Source organism: Onychostoma macrolepis, chromosome 23 (genome assembly GCF_012432095.1).
Source record: "Onychostoma macrolepis isolate SWU-2019 chromosome 23, ASM1243209v1, whole genome shotgun sequence".
Taxonomy (NCBI): Eukaryota; Metazoa; Chordata; class Actinopteri; order Cypriniformes; family Cyprinidae; genus Onychostoma; species Onychostoma macrolepis.
Window position 1 is genome coordinate 19,676,357 of NC_081177.1, and position 18,786 is coordinate 19,695,142.

Here is an 18,786-nt window from a genome sequence, read left to right on the forward strand (position 1 = left end):
TGCAATATTTCTATCTGCTGAATGTAAGCTTTTCCATATTCCATTGGGGACATCACATGCATATGCAAGTCGTGAAAATTATGAAAATAAATCTAGGAATTATTTGATTGTTGGATTTTAAATCAGCGGGATTGAGGCATCAAAAGTAACTAAGTAACTAAGCTGTTTTATTGATGGTAACTGTAAAATTATTACTGAAATCTTATTAGTAATTAGTTACACTAGTAGTTACTGCAAAAAGTAATATTATTACAGTAACTAAGTTACTAGTAACTAGTTACTGCCCAACACTGCTTATAAGGCAGTACGCAGCAAAGCAATGCCGAGGTTGTGAGTCCGAGCCTCACCTGGAGCAAGTTTTTAAAAAGCGAGAGACATTACAGTAGCAATGGAGTTCATAGCCTAACATAAACGATCAGTTGAAAAGTAGATTCCTGTTATCACTTAGAAAAAAGATTTTAAAAATCAGTCTAACTAAAGACCATAGTGTTTGGTAATATGTATTTGAGTCAACAGCTCCAGTGGTGCAATCGGTTCTTATAAAGCAGTACTCTGCAGAGCAATGCTGAGTTTGTGAGTTCAAGCCTCACCTGAAGCAAGCTTTTATAAAGCGAGAGACATTTCAGTAGCAATGGAGTTCATAGCCTAACATAAACGATCAGTTGAAAAGTAGGTTCCTCTTATCACTTAGGAACAAAGACTTGGTCTAGTTTTAAAAAATCAGTCTAACTAAAGACCATAGTGTTTGGTAATATACATTTGCGTCAACAGCTCCAGCGGCGCAATCGGTCAGCGCATGGTACTTATAAGGCAGTACGCAGCAGAGCAATGCCGAGGTTGTGAGTTCGAGCCTCAACTGGAGCAAGGTTTTAAAAAGCGAGAGACATTTCAGTAGCAATGGAATTCATAGCCTAACATAAACGATCAGTTGAAAAGTATATTCCTGTTATCAATTAGAAAAAAACACTTGGTCTATTTTAAAAAAAAATCAATCTAACTAAAGACCATAGTGTTTGGTAATATGCATTTAAGTCAACAGCTGCAGTGATGCAATGGGTCAGCGCGTGGTACATATAAGGCAATACGCAGCAGAGCAATGCCGAGGTTGTGAGTTCGAACCTCATCTGAAGCAAGGTCTCAAAAAGGAGAGAGACATTTCAGTAGCAATGGAGTTCATAGCTTAACATAATCGATCAGTTGAAAATCAGATGGCTGTGAACAATTAGAGAAAAGATCATGGACTAATTTGAAAGATCACTTTAAATAAAGACCATAGTGTTTGGCAATATGCACTTGAGTCAACAGCTCCAGTGGCGCAGTTAGTCCGCTGTTCCTGTGGTGCAATCGGTCAGCGCGCTGTACTTCTAAGGCAGTACGCAGCAGAGCGATGCCGAGGTTGTGAGCTCGAGCCTCAACTGGAGCAAGCTTACAGAAAGCGAGAGACATTTCAGTAACAAAGGAATTCATAGCCTAACATAAACGATCTGTTGAAAAGTAAATTCCTGTTATCACTTAGAAAAAAAGACTTGGTCTAGTTTTAAAAAAATCAGTCTAACTAAAGACCATAGTGTTTGGTAATATGCATTTAAGTCAGCAGCTGCAGTGGTGCAGTCAGACAGCAGCTCCAGTGGCGCAATGGGTCAGCGTGCGGTATTTATAAGGCATTACGCAGCAGAGCAATGCCGAGCTTTTGAGTTCGAGCCTCACCTGGAGCAAGGTTTTAAAAAGCGAGAGACATTTCAGTAGCAATGGAGTTCATAGCCTAACATAAACGATCAGTTGAAAAGTAGGTTCCTGTTATCACTTAGAAAAAAGATTTAAAAAATCAGTCTAAATAAAGACCATAGTGTTTGGTAATATACATTTGAGTCAACAGCTCCAGTGGCACAATCGGTCATCGAGCCTCACCTGGAGCAAGGTTTTAAAAAGCGAGAGACATTTCAGTAGCAATGGAGTTCATAGCCTAACATAAACGATCAGTTGAAAATCAGATGGCTGTAAACAGTTAGAGGAAAGATCATGGATTAACTTGAAAGATCACTTTAACTGAAGACCATAGTGTTTGGTAATATGCACTTAAGTCAGCAGCTTCAGTGGCACAATGGGTTAGCGCGCGGTACTTATAAGGCAGTATGCAGCAGAGCAATGCCGAGGTTCTGAGTTCGAGCCTCACCTGGAGCAAGCTTTTAAAAAGCGAGAGACATTTCAGTAGCAATGGAGTTCATAGCCTAACATAAACAATCAGTTGAAAAGTAGATTCCTGTTATCACTTAGAAAAAAGATTTAAAAACTCAATCTAACTAAAGACCATAGTGTTTGGTAATATGCACTTGAGTCAACAGCTCCAGTGGTGCAATCGGAAAGCAGCTCCAGTGGTGCAATCGGTTCTTATAAAGCAATACTCTGCAGAGCAATGCTGAGTTTGTGAGTTCAAGTCTCACCTGGAGCAAGCTTTTATAAAGCGAGAGACATTTCAGTAACAATGGAGTTCATAGCCTAACATAAACGATCAGTTGAAAAGTAGCTTCCTCTTATCACTTAGGAACAAAGACTTGGTCTAGCTTTAAAAAATCAGTCTAACTAAAGACCATAGTGTTTGGTAATATGCACTTGAGTCAACAGCTCCCGTGGCGCAATAGGTCAGCGCGAGGTATTTATAAGGCAGTACGCAGCAGAGCTATGCCGAGGTTGGGAGTTCGAGCCTCACGTGAAGCAAGCTTTTAGAAAGCTAGAGACATTTCAGTAGCAATGGAGTTCATAGCCTAACATAAACGATCAGTTGAAAATCAGATGGCTTTAAACAGTTAGAGGAAAGATCATGGATTATCTTGAAAGATCATTTTAAATAAAGACCATAGTGTTTGGTAATATGCATTTGAGTCTACAGCTCCAGTGGTGCAATCAGAAAGCAGCTCCAGTGGTACAATCGGAAAGTAGCTCCAGTGGGGCAATCGGTACTTATAAGGCAGTATGCCGCAGAGCAATTCTAAGGTTGTGAGTTCAAGCCTCACCTGGAGCAAGCTTTTAGAAAGCTAGAGACATTTCAGTAGCAATGGAGTTCATAGCCTATCATAAACGATCAGTTGAAAAGTAGATTCCTGTTATCACTTAGAAAAAAACACTTGGTCTATTTAAAAAAAAATCATTCTAACTAAAGACCATAGTGTTTGGTAATATGCATTTACATCAACAGCTCCAGTGACGCAATAGGTCAGCGCGCGGTACTTATAAGGCAGTACGCAGCAGAGCAATGCCGAGGTTCTGAGTTCGAGCCTCACCTGGAGCAAGGTTTTAAAAAGCGAGAGACATTTCAGTAGCAATGGCGTTCATAGCCTAACATAAACGATCAGTTGAAAAGTAGATTCCTGTTATCACTTAGAAAAAAACACTTGGTCTATTTTTAAAAAAATCAATCTAACTAAAGACCATAGTGTTTGGTAATATGCACTTAAGTCAGCAGCTTCAGTGGTGCAATGGGTCAGCGCGTGGTACATATAAGACAATACGCAGCAAGGCAACGCTGAGGTTGTGAGTTCGAATCTCATCTGAAGCAAGGTCTCAAAAAGGTGAGAGACATTTCAGTAGCAATGGAGTTCATAGCCTAACATAAACGATCAGTTGAAAAGTAGATTCCTGTTATCACTTAGAAAAAATATTTTAAAAATCAGTCTAACTAAAAACCATAGTGTTTGGTAATATGCACTTGAGTCAACAACTCCAGTGGTGCAATCAGAAAGCAGCCCCAGTGGTGCAATTGGTTCTTATAAAGCAGTACTCCGCAGAGCAATGCTGAGTTTGTGAGTTCAAGCCTCACCTAGAGCAAGCTTTTATAAAGCGAGAGACATTTCCAGTGGTGCAATTGGTCAGCGTGTGGTACTCAATGTTCCCTCTAATTTTTTTTCTTGCTGAGCAAAACTTTTCTATATTGGGCGGACATTTCAGCCAACTGAGCAAAAATATTCTTTATACCAGACCTGTACAGCGCACGCTCAAAAAAGTGTGTAACTTTTAACTTTAATGTGCTATTTATATTTGATTTGACCCTTGATGTATCTAAATGATGTACATTTTAGGTTACCTAAGAAAACATTTTTACAGTACAATACACTGCCGTTCAAAAGTTTGGGGTCAGTAAATTTTTTTAAAGAAGTTTCTTAGGCTCATCAAGGCTGTATCTATTTGATAAAAAATACTGAATATTATTTCACAAAATAATATTGTGAAATATTATTGCAATTTTAAATAAAAGTTTTCTATTTGAATATACTTTAACATATCATTTATTCCTGTGAAGCAAAGCTGAATTTTCAGAAATCATTCTAATATGCTAATTTATAATAAATGTTGGAAAAAGTTGTGCTGCTTAATATTTTTTAGGACCTGTGATACTTTTCAGGATTCTTTGAGAAATAAAAAGTTAAAAAGAACAGTTATTCAAAATAGAAATTTTGTGTTACAGTATACACTACTAGTGGTGCAATCGGTTCTTATAAAGCAGTACGCCGCAGAGCAATGTTGAGGTTGTGAGTTCAAGCCTCAACTGGAGCAAGGTTTTAAAAAGCGAGAGACATTTCAGTAGCAATGGAGTTCATAGCCTAACATAAACGATCAGTCGAAAAGTAGATTCCTGTTATCACTTAGAAAAAAGATTTTAAAAATCAGTCTAACTAAAGACCATAGTGTTTGGTAATATGTACTTGAGTCAACAACTCCAGTGGTGCAATCGGAAAGCAGCTCCAGTGGTGCAATCGGTTCTTATAAAGCAGTACTTGTAGAGGATTTTTATTGATATTAATCAGAATTACTTAGACATAATCAAGGTGAATTTTGCCTATAAAGTATCTAGTGAATCTTCCAATATATTCTGAAGGCCTTTGTGTCAAAGTGTGTACGTGGCAAAGCACATCTGGAAGAAATGAGGAGTGGGCTTTTTCCCCCTTACCATAACAAAGTCTAGAGGGTCTCTTCTCCTCTGGGACAGATAGAATTACATACACAAGTGAAATGTATGCATACGACTTAACATTAGAATCCGCCTTAAATGGCTTGTATATAAACCAGAGACAAAGGACAGTTGAGAAGCTTTTCTGAAGAGAGAGCTTCGGTTTTATTTTGGCCGAATAAAATCTAATTTTTCTAGCATCAAAACTCCAAGTCTTTGTTTCATTCTTCGAACTGCGGGGCGCAACACTTCATTTGGCATCACGAACAGGATCTGGAAAAGAGCCACAAAGTGTACTACCGCTTGGAGCAGATTTCAAACAACACGTAAAGGTGGCCACCTTTTTTAATCAGGTAAGCACTTTTTCTTATATAATATTGTGTTGTTTGCAAAATCTGTTCTTGGTGGTAAGGTCACTTAAATTTTGCTCTTCCAAAATACTAAATTTAAAGATGAGAACATAAAAAAGAGGAGTTTTTATTCCAGAAAAAATAACTGCATGCATTATCTGGTTTATTGTTTAGCAGATATAGTATAGAGAGCGCGCAAGACCTACGATACCGCCCTGATTAAATTAAAAAAGACAAAAAAATTGTAAGGTCACAGGGGTCAGCTTGGGTAGGTAAAAATTCCTGGCAGGATCTTGTTCTTTTACTACGAAGAGAGATTAAGGAGAGGTTACAGTAACAGAACCAGTATTTTGGAGCAGGTGGATACTCGAGAGAAAAAAGCTTTGTTTTGTTGTTTTGTTTAGGAGAATGTTTGAAACTGTGTCCGTGTCCGAATGCATGTGTGTGTGAAAGACTGAGAGTGAAGAGAAAACACATAAATTCCGATTAGGTTTGGGGAGAGAAGTGTGCCTTTTTCTAAATGGAGAACGGCCGCAGCTCTTGTCACACTCAAGAGGGACTTAGAGGTGTACATGTTTCTAGGGAAATAGGGTCAATAAAGATTGAATCCAGATGTGTAACAAGATCTTATGTTGGGTGTCTGTGTGAGAGAAAAAAAAGCAAGAGGGAGAGAAAAATTTCTGAGAGCAGCGCGGCGGAGAACAGATATTAAGTGAGGAAGTTGAACGAAGAACATTAAAAATGATAAGTGCGCACTAAATAAAACGATAGAGACGAGAGATAATTGAAAAATAAATAAATAAAAATCATTATTAAAGATTTTATGAATATTATGTGATCATAAAATAAAGAAAAAGCATATAGAAAGTGTACATGCATCAGATAGAATAAAAAGGTCATTAAATAAAGGATAAAAAATTTATTGAAAAATAGTGGCAACATTATTATAAAAAATTAATTGATGAATAAAAATATTACACGTGCTTATAACTGAAGACTTCCAAAATGTGTATCTTGTTGTCCCTGGGAGACAGTATGAAGGTTAATCCATTACAGAATTAGAGATTTGGGTTTGAGCTAACCAAATATAACTTGTGTAGTGCAATGTTGAATGAGAGCAAGATTGGGTGACCAAGTTCATAGAAATTTTGAATCAAAAGCTATAGGATATTTAAAAATAATAATGGAATTTGTTGATTAAATAATTAAATTAAATAAAAGGAATTATTTTATGTTGGTTGGGAAAATTCATTCACCATTACTCGATTATTCTAAACCATGCAAATATAGAAGAAAAATAATGATTGATGTCTTTAGTTTACCATACATACTGTTGTAACAGAAAGGATTTTTTTTGTTTGATTATAATACATAATAAAGGTAGATTACTGCTGCTTTCTGCATTTTGCAAAGAAAAAACTGCTTGCTATTTTCCTGCAACGAAGAACTTGCTTTACTAAAAGAGAATAAGGGAACTGCTGTTTTTAACCAGATTACCTTTTTTATTTATTTTATTTATTTACTTCTTTTTACCTTTTTATTAAGAGGCCATAGAAAGGGATGGTTGAAAAGTGGAAAATTAGATAAAGAGCTGATTGCTCAGAGACAATTTGGTCACAGTTTACAAAGGTGCAATTTGAATAATGCAGTCTCTGAGTGTTAAGATTTCAGATGGCTTCTGGATCAGTGCCTTGACAAAACAATGGAGTCTGTCTAACAAAGTGGCGAAGAAGCAAAAACAGCTGTAGAGAGAAGAAGAGGGAGGGGCTGATGGATTTTCAGCTACCTTCCGAAAAGAGGAGTGAACACTATTGCATGGAGAAAGGCTGACTTAAAGCAGGAAAAGGTGAATCTTTCACTTGAGACTTTTCCTGGGTGTGAAGAGAACATCCTGAAATGCAAAACTCTGGCAAGAACAATCAAAAGCCAGACTGAGGAGAGGCAGAGAAACAACGGAGATCATGCACCACAACATCGGGCCTTTGAGTGCCATCACAGACTGACAACCCAGTGCAACAGCCAAACAGCTTCAACAAACTGATGATCTAACCAGAAGCACTTCCATCCCTTCCCATTGTGCGCACAGGTGAAGCACATTTATTTGATCACTTTAGAGGCTGTTTCAAAATTTGTTAATCATTTTATTAACTTTATTAATCTTGAGATTATTCACTGGTCTCACAGCAGTTCTTTGAATTCTGTGTTTTAACTAACATTCTGAATCTGCTTTTCAATAGGTACCAGTCCAGCCTTATGTCTTAAGAAATAAGAAATTTTGACAGACAGAAGTGGGTGCTTGACTCACCAATTTAGGAAAAATAATCGAGCTGGATTTGGCATAGTGAGGGCTATTTCATTACCCAACTAGGGAAAAATGCACAACTGAATTATTGACAACAATGCTGATCTCTTTGGGAAAGAAAAAAAAGTAGACAAGATGTCTAATAGAAAAATATATATGGCTGATAAAATAACAATTTTGGTCACTCCATTTTGTTTAATGGTAATTTTCTGGGGCTGGATTGCATAAAAGCATAATAAAAATTACGCCAAAGATCCAAAATCATGAAATCACATATGCTGCCGTAACTGAGGATAACAAGATAGAAATGTTGATGGCCATGGATCCTAAATTATGCAGAGATCTCTAATCCTCATCTCAAAAGTAGCTCATGAAACTTTAAATTGGACAAACAAGTGGCATTTGAGAAATTACAATTGACTCTCTCAACTGCACAATGCCTAAGACAACTATTCTAAACCAATTAATCTATTAGATTTTGTTTGAGAAAAAGAAAAAGGAGGTTTATACTGCAGTGTTAAAACAAACCTTATAGTGACTGACGTTGTCCAGTTACATAATGACATTTAGACACTATGTTGAATGCTACCAGGTCTACGCTTGAGTGTAACAAAAAAACTTCATGTTATATTCAGAATCCGTAGCATTCCACAACTAAAACCATTCAGTTCACAATCAGCTGAAATCTCAAGACAAAATATGTTTTTGGCCAAAAAAGGGGGTGTGAAAGGGTGTGAAAAAGTAAAAATTATGGTGTTGTGTGGAGTGAAAGAAGGTGTCTGACGAGAAACTGAAACAAATCAATTATTTTGCCAAACAGCTGTATGCAGATTTTAATACAGTATGTGGGCCCACAGGGCAAAAAAACGCCCAGTAAAATCAAGACCATGGATGAATTCGGTTAAGTTTCCTGGTCGGTACCTAGGTTATTGTTGCGGCAGAAAAAAAAAAAACAGTGCCACATTTGTGCAGCGCATTACATGGGAAGGCAAAGCAAGCAAGCTTACTCTGTCCACCCCACATCTAACTTTCTTTTCAGCATATCATGATGGAGCTGATTCTGTCTCAAAAGGATAAAATATTGCCTTTCTGACTGTTAACATAAAGTGGGTTGAGTGTTTTTCAGGTCAAAAGGCCAACGCTACTGAGCAAGATAGGCCTAGGAAATTATCTAAAGATATAGTGGAACTCAGTTTATAAAACAAAGAGATAACTGAGTAAAACTAAATTCTTTATTATATTATAGAAAATAGTATACTCAATTTATTAACAGCAATGGAGTTCTGAGAGCTCAAAAATGGGGCCAGGACAGCCCTCAACCCACATGAAATTTTCACAGGTCACACCAAGAAGGATAACTGTCCAGATGAGCAAAGGAGCATGCTTGATATCACTAACAAAAACTCTGAAAGTTTCCATTTACAGATGACAGCAGTGCTATCAAGGCCCAGGAATGGTTTGCTCCACCAGTAAGAACCAGTGAGTGTACAGTGATGGCCTCAAGAAAGAATCGATTCGCAAAGAGTCACCCTGGTGAAGATGGAATGAGTGATGAGACAGCTAACGAGATGATCAGAATACTTGAGAGCCAACAAATGCAAAAGAGGAAGTGGAAAGAGAAGGAAACAGACAAGCAGACAACTCAGGAGAAAGTGACGAGGAGAGACGAGTGACACAAGATGAAGTACAAACTGATGACAAATCAAAAAGAGATAAGCAAGGAGCTCAAATTCTTTTGTGAGAGGAAGCGGAAAAGTGGAAAGATATCTGATGATCATCACATGCCTAATGCATATTGTAATGCAACAAGCTCAACCCATAGAAAACAATCAAACTTCTCTTCAAATGCAATTCCAAGCTCCACCAATAGAGAGCAACCAGACTTCCTTTCAATTGCAAAAGCAAACGAGAACCAACAGCAACCAGACTTCCCAAGAATTGACTTTTCAGCCTTCAAATAAATCTAGCAGTGACTTTTACGTAATCCAAAATGAACAAGCAAAAGTTGAGGAGGAAAGAATATCTAGACAAAATAGACGCATTGTAGATGACAATTATAACATCACTATCAAAGGCAATTCAGATATATTATGGGAAAAGGCAGAAGATAATAGTTGGTATAAATGGGTAAATTACACAGCAGAAAAAGAAGAATGGGAAAACTGCATAGTTTGTCTTGAAGCGAGACCGATTTTGTATATTATACCTATACCTATACACAGTTCTAGTTGCAAAATATTTCATGATGAATGGTTTAAGACATGTCCAGGACTGTCTAATGCAATGGGGTTAGATGTATTAAAAATGGGAGGTAAATGTTTTATTGAAAGAGGCAGAGCGATAAATGTCTTTAGAAACTGTACCCAAAAAAATGGCATTTTGCCCATATTGGTGCCAGTTTCTCCAATCCACAACGATCTACAGAGAAGCTACTGAATTGCAGTGTGAACGTACCCATAAATGGCCTATTATACAAGAAACAAAAATACAAAAGCTGCAAGGAAGAATACAATTAATGGCAGATCAGGAATTTGAATGTTATGAGAAAAAGGGAAATGTTGACGTAGGAAGGTTTAAAGGAAAGTGTAGCAAGATATGGCAAATACCGCGATGCACAGTTGACTATTTAGTGGTAAAAGAAGGCCCAACACCTATATTTGATGACATTGATATTCCATTAGTAGACATATGGTGGATGTGTGGATTAGAATATGGCCTTTTGACAACATTACCAGAAAATGGTCAGGATTATGTACTAGGGTTACGTTGACCCATAAAATGAGTCACATCTCTTTAGAAGAAGGAGAAACAAAAGAAGAGACATCTAGATCGAGAAGAGCTTATGAAAAAGACCCTGCAGTTTATATAGATGCAATTGGCCAACCGAGAGGTATACCTTATGAATTTAAAGCAAGAGATGAAGTTAAATCAGGATTTGAATCAATATTCATTTGGAATGCGCAAAATAAAAATACAGAATGGATCAATTATATATATTACAACCAGCAAAGATTTATTAATTACACTGATGACGCCTTATCACTTTTAGGAGAACAATTAGATGCAACAAGCCGAATGACATGGCAAAACAGAATAGCTTTGGACTATTTGTTAGCTGAAAAGGGAGAAGTCTGTGTTGTGTTTGGGGATCAATGCTATACTTTTATACCAAGTAATACTGCGCCAGAAGGAGATCTGAACTATTGTTTCTTGAAATATTCAATGTATTATATTTTGAATATGTTTTTATGTTTTTGATACACATAACTGTGACAACCACAGGCAAGCACTGAACCAAATGCATGCTCATGCTTATAACATTGTATTTTACTATAAAGAAAGAAAGGAGACAGAATCTTTTACTCTCTCTGAGTCAAGGGTGGAGAGAGATGTTTGGTTCTGATTCTCCTCCAGAGTGCTGCCGCATCATTTAGTGGTTGAGGGTAAACCTGTGTGACTTATTTAGTCACTAGATAGTGTTGGCTGAGAGGACTGAATTATGAAGTAGCACTCTGGGTAGACGTAAACAAATTGTGAGACTTAATGAAGTCTCAAAGGGAGGAATGTAGAGGATTTTTATTGATATTAATCAGAATTACTTAGACATAATCAAGGTGAATTTTGCCTATAAAGTATCTAGTGAATCTTCCAATATATTCTGAAGGCCTTTGTGTCAAAGTGTGTACGTGGCAAAGCACATCTGGAAGAAATGAGGAGTGGGCTTTCTCCCCCTTACCATAACAAAGTCTTCTCCTCTGGGACAGATAGAATTACATACACAAGTGAAATGTATGCATATGACTTAAGACTTTTCTGAAGAGAGAGCTTCGGTTTTATTTCGGCCGAATAAAATCTATTTTTTCTAGCATCAAAACTTCAAGTCTTTGTTTCATTCTTCGAACTGCGGGGCGCGACACTTCATACTCTGCAGAGCAATGCTGAGTTTGTGAGTTCAAGCCTCACCTGGAGCAAGCTTTTATGAAGCGAGAGACATTTCAGTAGCAATGGAGTTCATAGCCTAACATAAACGATCAGTTGAAAATCAGATGGCTGTAAACAGTTAGAGGAAAGATCATGGATTAACTTGAAAAATCACTTTAACTAAAGACCATAGTGTTTGGTAATATGCATTTAAGTCAGCAGCTGTAGTGGCCCAATGGGTCAGCGTGTGGTACTTATAAGGCAATACGCAGCAGAGCAATGCTGATGTTGTGAGTTCAAACCTCATCTGAAGCAAGGTTTAAAAAAGGCGAGAGACATTTCAGTAGCAATGGAGTTCATAGCCTAACATAAACGATCAGTTGAAAAGTAGATTCCTGTTATCACTTAGAAAAAAAGATTTTAAAAATCAGTCTAACTAAAGACCATAGTGTTTGGTAATATGTACTAAAGTCAACAGCTCCAGTGGTGCAATCGGTCAGTGAGTGGTACAATCGGAAAGTAGCTCCAGTGGGGCAATCGGTACTTATAAGGCAGTACGCTGCAAAGCAATGCTAAGGTTGTGAGTTCAAGCCTCAACTGGAGCAAGGTTTTAAAAAGCGAGAGACATTTCAGTAGCAATGGAATTCATAGCCTAACATAAACGATCAGTTGAAAAGTAGATTCCTGTTAATACTTAGAAAAAAGTTTTTAAAATCAGTCTAACTAAAGACCGTAGTGTTTGGTAATATGCACCTGAGACAACAGCTCCAGTGGTGCAATCGGAAAGCAGCTCCAGTGGTGCAATCGGTTCTTATAAAGCAGTACTCCGCAGAGCAATGCTGAGTTTGTGAGTTCAAGCCTCACGTGGAGCAAGCTTTTATAAAGCGAGAGACATTTCAGTAGCAATGGAGTTCATAGCCTAACATAAACGATCAGTTGAAAAGTAGGTTCCTCTTATCACTTAGGAACAAAGACTTGGTCTAGCTTTAAAAAATCAGTCTAACTAAAGACCATAGTGTTTGGTAATATGTACTTGAGTCAACAGCTCCAGTGATGCAATCGGTCAGCGTGTGGTACTTGTAAGGCACTATGCAGCAGAGCTATGCTGAGGTTGTGAGTTCGAGCCTCACGTGCAGCAAGCTTTTAGAAAGCTAGAGACATTTCAGTAGCAATGGATTTCATAGCCTAACATAAACGATCAGTTGAAAAGTAGATTCCTGTTATCACTTAGAAAAAAATATTTTAAAAATCAGTCTAACTAAAGACCATAGTGTTTGGTAATATGCACTTGAGTCAACAGCTCCAGTGGTGCAATCGGAAAGCAGCTCCAGTAGCACAATCGGAAAGTAGCTCCAGTGGGGCAATTGGTACTTATAAAGCAGTACGTCGCAGAGCAATGCTGAGGTTGTGAGTTCAAACCTCACCTGGAGCAGCATTTCAGAAAGCGAGAGACATTTCAGTAGCAATGGAGTTCATAGCCTAACATAAACGATCAGTTGAAAAGTAGATTCTTGTTATCACTTAGAAAAAAACACTTGGTCTATTTTTAAAAAAATCATTCTAACTAAAGACCATAGTGTTTGGTAATATGCGTTTACGTCAACAGCTCCAGTGGCGCAGTAGGTCAGCGCGCGGTAATTATAAGGCAGTACGTAGCAGAGCAATGCTGAGGTTGTGAGTTCGAGCCTCACCTGTAGCAAGCTTTTGAAAAGCAAGAGACATTTCAGTAGCAATGGAATTCATAGCCTAACATAAACGATCAGTTGAAAAGTAGGGTCCTGTTATCACTTAGAAAAAAACACTCGGTCTATTTTTAAAAAAATCAATCTAACTAAAGACCATAGTGTTTGGTAATATGCTTTTACGTCAACAGCTCCAGTGGTGCAATCGGAAAGCAGCTCCAGTGGCACAATCGGAAAGTAGCTCCAGTGGGGCAATTGGTACTTATAAAGCAGTACGTCGCAGAGCAATGCTGAGGTTGTGAGTTCAAACCTCAGCTGGAGCAGCATTTCAGAAAGCGAGAGACATTTCAGTAGCAATGGAGTTCATAGCCTAACATAAACGATCAGTTGAAAAGTAGATTCCTGTTATCACTTAGAAAAAGATTTTAAAAATCAGTCTAACTAAAGACTATAGTGTTTGGTAATAGTTACTTGAGTCAACAGCTCCAGTGGTGCAATCGGTCAGCGTGTGGTACTTATAAGGCAGTACGCAGCAGAGCTATGCCGAGGTTGTGAGTTGGAGCCTCACCTGGAGCAAGGTTTTAAAAAGCGAGAGACATTACAGTAGCAATGGAATTTATAGCGTAACATAAACGATCAGTTGAAAAGTAGGTTCCTCTTATCACTAAGGAACAAATACTTAGTCTAGGTTTAAAAAATCAGTCTAACTAAAGACTATAGTGTTTGGTAATATTCGTTTGAGAGAGCCGCTTCATTGGTGCAGTCAGACAGAAGCTCCAGTGGCGCAATTGGTCAGTGCACGGTACTTATAAGGCAGTACGCAGCAGAGCAATGCTGTGTTTGTGAGTTCAAGCCTCACCTGGAGCAGCATTTCAGAAAGCGAGAGACATTTCAGTAGCAATGGAGTTTATAGCCTAACACGAACGATCAGTTGAAAATCACATGGCTGTAAACAGTTAGAGGAAAGGTCATGGATTAACTTGAAAGATCACTTTAACTAAAGACCATAGTGTTTGGTAATATGCATTTAAGTCAGCAGCTGTAGTGGTCCAATGGGTCAGCGCGTGGTACTTATAAGGCAATACACATCAGAGCAATGCCGATGTTGTGAGTTCTAACCTCATCTGAAGCAAGTTTTCAAAAAGGTGAGAGATATTTCAGTAGCAATGGAGTTCATAGCTAAACATAATCGATAAGTTGAAAATCAGATGGCTGTAAACAGTTAGAGGAAAGATCATGGATTATCTTGAAAGATCACTTTAAATAAAGACCATAGTGTTTGGTAATATGCATTTGAGTCAACAGCTCCAGTGGTGCAATCGGAAAGCAGCTCCAGTGACACAATCGTAAAGTAGCTCCAGTGGGGCAATCGGTACTTATAAGGCAATACGTCGCAGAGCAATGCCGAGGTTGTGAGTTCGAGCCACACCTGGAGCAAGCTTTTAAAAAGCGAGAGACATTTCAGTAGCAATGGAGTTCATAGCCTAACATAAACGATCAGTTGAAAAGTAGATTCCTGTTATCACTTAGAAAAAGATTTTAAAAATCAGTCTAACTATAGACCATAGTGTTTGGTAATATGCACTTGAGTCAACAACTCCAGTGGTGCAGTCGGAAAGCAGCTCCAGTGGTGCAGTCGGTTCTTATAAAGCAGTACTCCGCAGAGCAATGCTGCGTTTGTGAGTTCAAGCCTGACCTGGAGCAGTTGAAAATCAGATGGCTGTAAACAGTTAGAGGAAAGATCATGGATTAACTTGAAAGATCACTTTAACTAAAGACCATAGTGTTTGGTAATATGCATTTGAGTCAACCGCTCCAGTGGCGCAATTGGTCAGCGCGTGGTACTTACAAAGCAGTACGTCGCAGAGCAATGCTGCGTTTGCGAGTTCAAGCCTCACCTGGAGCAAGCTTTTATAAAGCGAGAGACATTTCAGTAGCAATGGAGTTCATAGCCTAACATAAACGATCAGTTGAAAAGTAGGTTCCTCTTATCACTTAGGAACAAAGACTTGGTCTGTGTTTAAAAAATCAGTCTAACTAAAGACCATAGTGTTTGGTAATATGCACTTGAGTCAACAGCTCCAGTGGCGCAATAGGTCAGCGCCGCGGTACTTATAAGGCAATACACATCAGAGCAATGCCGATGTTGTGAGTTCTAACCTCATCTGAAGCAAGTTTTCAAAAAGGTGAGAGATATTTCAGTAGCAATGGAGTTCATAGCCTAACATAAACGATCAGTTGAAAATCAGATGGCTGTAAACAGTTAGAGGAAAGATCATGGATTATCTTGAAAGATCACTTTAAATAAAGACCATAGTGTTTGGTAATATGCATTTGAGTCAACAGCTCCAGTGGTGCAATCGGAAAGCAGCTCCAGTGGCACAATCGGAAAGTAGCTCCAGTGGGGCAATTGGTACTTATAAGGCAGCACGCAGCAGAGCAATGCCGAGGTTGTGAGTTCGAGCCTCACCTGGAGCAAGCTTTTATAAAGCGAGAGACATTTCAGTAGCAATGGAGTTCATAGCCTAACATAAACGATCAGTTGAAAAGTAGATTCCTGTTATCACTTAGAAAAAGTTTTTAAAAATCAGTCTAACTAAAGACCATAGTGTTTGGTAATATGCACTTGAGTCAACAAGCAGAGCAATGCCGAGGTTGTGAGTTCGAGCCTCACCTGGAGCAAGCTTTTAAAAAGCGAGAGACATTTCAGTAGCAATGGAGTTCATAGCCTAACATAAACGATCAGTTGAAAATCAGATGGCTGTAAACAGTTAGAGGAAAGATCATGGATTAACTTGAAAGATCACTTTAACTAAAGACCATAGTGTTTGGTAATATGCATTTGAGTCAACCGCTCCAGTGGCGCAATAGGTCAGCGTGGTACTTATAAGCAGTACGCAGAGCAATGCTGCGTTGTGAGTTCAAGCCTCACCTGGAGCAAGCTTTTATAAAGCGAGAGACATTTCAGTAGCAATGGAGTTCATAGCCTAACATAAACGATCAGTTGAAAAGTAGGTTCCTCTTATCACTTAGGAACAAAGACTTGGTCTGTGTTTAAAAAATCAGTCTAACTAAAGACCATAGTGTTTGGTAATATGCACTTGAGTCAACAGCTCCAGTGGCGCAATAGGTCAGCGCGCGGTACTTATAAGGCAGTACGCAGCAGAGCAATGCCGAGGTTGTGAGTTCGAGCCTCACCTGGAGCAAGGTTTTAAAAAGCGAGAGACATTTCAGTAGCAATGGAATTCATAGCCTAACATAAACGATCAGTTGAAAAGTAGATTCCTGTTATCACTTAGAAAAAATATTTTAAAAATCAGTCTAACTATAGACCATAGTGTTTGTTAATATGCACTTGAGTCAACAACTCCAGTGGTGCAGTCGGAAAGCAACTCCAGTGGTGCAATCGGTTCTTATAAAGCAGTACTCCGCAGAGCAATGCTGCGTTTGTGAGTTCAAGCCTCACCTGGAGCAAGCTTTTATAAAGCGAGAGACATTTCAGTAGCAATGGAGTTCATAGCCTAACATAAACGATCAGTTGAAAAGTAGGTTCCTCTTATCACTTAGGAACAAAGACTTGGTCTGGGTTTAAAAAATCAGTCTAACTAAAGACCATAGTGTTTGGTAATATGCACTTGAGTCAACAGCTCCAGTGGCGCAATAGGTCAGCGCGCGGTACTTATAAGGCAGTACGCAGCAGAGCAATGCCGAGGTTGTGAGTTCGAGCCTCACCTGGAGCAAGATTTTAAAAGCGAGAGACATTTCAGTAGCAATGGAGTTCATAGCCTAACATAAACGATCAGTTGAAAAGTAGATTCCTGTTATCACTTAGAAAAAAACACTTGGTCCATTTTTAAAAAAATCAGTCTAACTAAAGACCATAGTGTTTGGTAATATGTACTTGAGTCAACAGCTCCAGTGGTGCAATCGGTCAGCGTGTGGTACTTATAAGGCAGTACGCAGCAGAGCTATGACGAGGTTGTGAGTTCGAGCCTCACCTGGAGCAAGGTTTTAAAAAGCGAGAGACATTACAGTAGCAATGGAATTTATAGCGTAACATAAACGATCAGTTGAAAAGTAGGTTCCTCTTATCACTTAGGAACAAATACTTAGTCTAGGTTTAAAAAATCAGTCTAACTAAAGACCATAGTGTTTGGTAATATGCATTTACGTCAACAGCTCCAGTAGCGCAATAGGTCAGCGCGCGGTACTTATAAGGCAGTACGCAGCAGAGCAATGCCGAGGTTGTGAGTTCGAGCCTCACCTGGAGCAAGGTTTTGAAAAGCGAGAGACATTTCAGTAGCAATGGAGTTCATAGCCTAACATAAACGATCAGTTGAAAATCAGATGGCTGTAAACAGTTAGAGGAAAGATCATGGATTATCTTGAAAGATCACTTTAAATAAAGACCATAGTGTTTGGTAATATGCATTTGAGTCAACAGCTCCAGTGGTGCAATCGGAAAGCAGCTCCAGTGGCACAATCGGAAAGTAGCTCCAGTGGGGCAATTGGTATTTATAAGGCAGTACATCGCAGAGCAATGCTGAGGTTGTGAGTTCAAACCTCACCTGGAGCAGCATTTCAGAAAGCGAGAGACATTTCAGTAGCAATGGAGTTCATAGCCTAACATAAACGATCAGTTGAAAAGTAGATTCTTGTTATCACTTAGAAAAAAACACTTGGTCTATTTTAAAAAAAATCATTCTAACTAAAGACCATAGTGTTTGGTAATATGCGTTTACGTCAACAGCTCCAGTGGCGCAATAGGTCAGCGCGCGGTACTTATAAGGCAGTACATTGCAGAGCAATGCTGAGGTTGTGAGTTCAAACCTCACCTGGAGCAGCATTTCAGAAAGCGGGAGACATTACAGTAGCAATGGAATTGATAGCGTAACATAAACGATTAGTTGAAAAGTAGGTTCCTCTTATCACTTAGGAACAAAGACTTGGTCTTGGTTTAAAAAATCAGTCTAACTAAAGACCATAGTGTTTGGTAATATGTACTTGCGTCAACAGCTCCAGTGGTGCAATCAGTCAGCGCGTGGTACTTATAAGGCAGTACGCAGCAGAGCTATGCCGAGGTTGTGAGTTCGAGCCTCACCTGGAGCAAGGTTTTAAAAAGCGAGAGACATTACAGTAGCAATGGAATTTATAGCGTAACATAAACGATCAGTTGAAAAGTAGGTTCCTCTTATCACTTAGGAACAAATACTTAGTCTAGGTTTGAAAAATCAGTCTAACTAAAGACCATAGTGTTTGGTAATATGCGTTTATGTCAACAGCTCCAGTAGCGCAATAGGTCAGCACGCGGTACTTATAAGGCAGTACGCAGCAGAGCAATGCCGAGGTTGTGAGTTCGAGCCTCACCTGGAGCAAGGTTTTAAAAAGCGAGAGACATTTCAGTAGCAATGGAATTCATAGCCTAACATAAACGATCAGTTGAAAAGTAGATTCCTGTTATCACTTAGAAAAAATATTTTAAAAATCAGTCTAACTATAGACCATAGTGTTTGTTAATATGCAATTGAGTCAACAACTCCAGTGGTGCAGTCGGAAAGCAACTCCAGTGGTGCAATCGGTTCTTATAAA

At 38.7% G+C, this 18,786-nt stretch overlaps 8 non-coding genes across 8 annotated transcripts; all 8 read left to right on the forward strand.

Annotated features, from left to right (window-relative positions):
• The first annotated feature begins 2,087 nt into the window (after positions 1–2,087).
• On the forward strand, positions 2,088–2,181 carry trnai-uau (transfer RNA isoleucine (anticodon UAU)). The gene is made up of 2 exons: positions 2,088–2,125; positions 2,146–2,181. It is a non-coding gene; the product is annotated as a tRNA-Ile (tRNA).
• Positions 2,182–16,309: 14,128 nt separating this feature from the next.
• trnai-uau (transfer RNA isoleucine (anticodon UAU)) lies at positions 16,310–16,403 on the forward strand. The gene is made up of 2 exons: positions 16,310–16,347; positions 16,368–16,403. It is a non-coding gene; the product is annotated as a tRNA-Ile (tRNA).
• Positions 16,404–16,843: 440 nt separating this feature from the next.
• On the forward strand, positions 16,844–16,937 carry trnai-uau (transfer RNA isoleucine (anticodon UAU)). The gene is made up of 2 exons: positions 16,844–16,881; positions 16,902–16,937. It is a non-coding gene; the product is annotated as a tRNA-Ile (tRNA).
• Positions 16,938–17,109: 172 nt separating this feature from the next.
• On the forward strand, positions 17,110–17,203 carry trnai-uau (transfer RNA isoleucine (anticodon UAU)). The gene is made up of 2 exons: positions 17,110–17,147; positions 17,168–17,203. It is a non-coding gene; the product is annotated as a tRNA-Ile (tRNA).
• Positions 17,204–17,375: 172 nt separating this feature from the next.
• Positions 17,376–17,469, forward strand: trnai-uau (transfer RNA isoleucine (anticodon UAU)). The gene is made up of 2 exons: positions 17,376–17,413; positions 17,434–17,469. It is a non-coding gene; the product is annotated as a tRNA-Ile (tRNA).
• Positions 17,470–17,946: 477 nt separating this feature from the next.
• Positions 17,947–18,040, forward strand: trnai-uau (transfer RNA isoleucine (anticodon UAU)). The gene is made up of 2 exons: positions 17,947–17,984; positions 18,005–18,040. It is a non-coding gene; the product is annotated as a tRNA-Ile (tRNA).
• Positions 18,041–18,212: 172 nt separating this feature from the next.
• On the forward strand, positions 18,213–18,306 carry trnai-uau (transfer RNA isoleucine (anticodon UAU)). The gene is made up of 2 exons: positions 18,213–18,250; positions 18,271–18,306. It is a non-coding gene; the product is annotated as a tRNA-Ile (tRNA).
• A 172-nt stretch (positions 18,307–18,478) lies between these two features.
• Positions 18,479–18,572, forward strand: trnai-uau (transfer RNA isoleucine (anticodon UAU)). The gene is made up of 2 exons: positions 18,479–18,516; positions 18,537–18,572. It is a non-coding gene; the product is annotated as a tRNA-Ile (tRNA).
• The last annotated feature ends 214 nt before the right edge of the window (positions 18,573–18,786 follow it).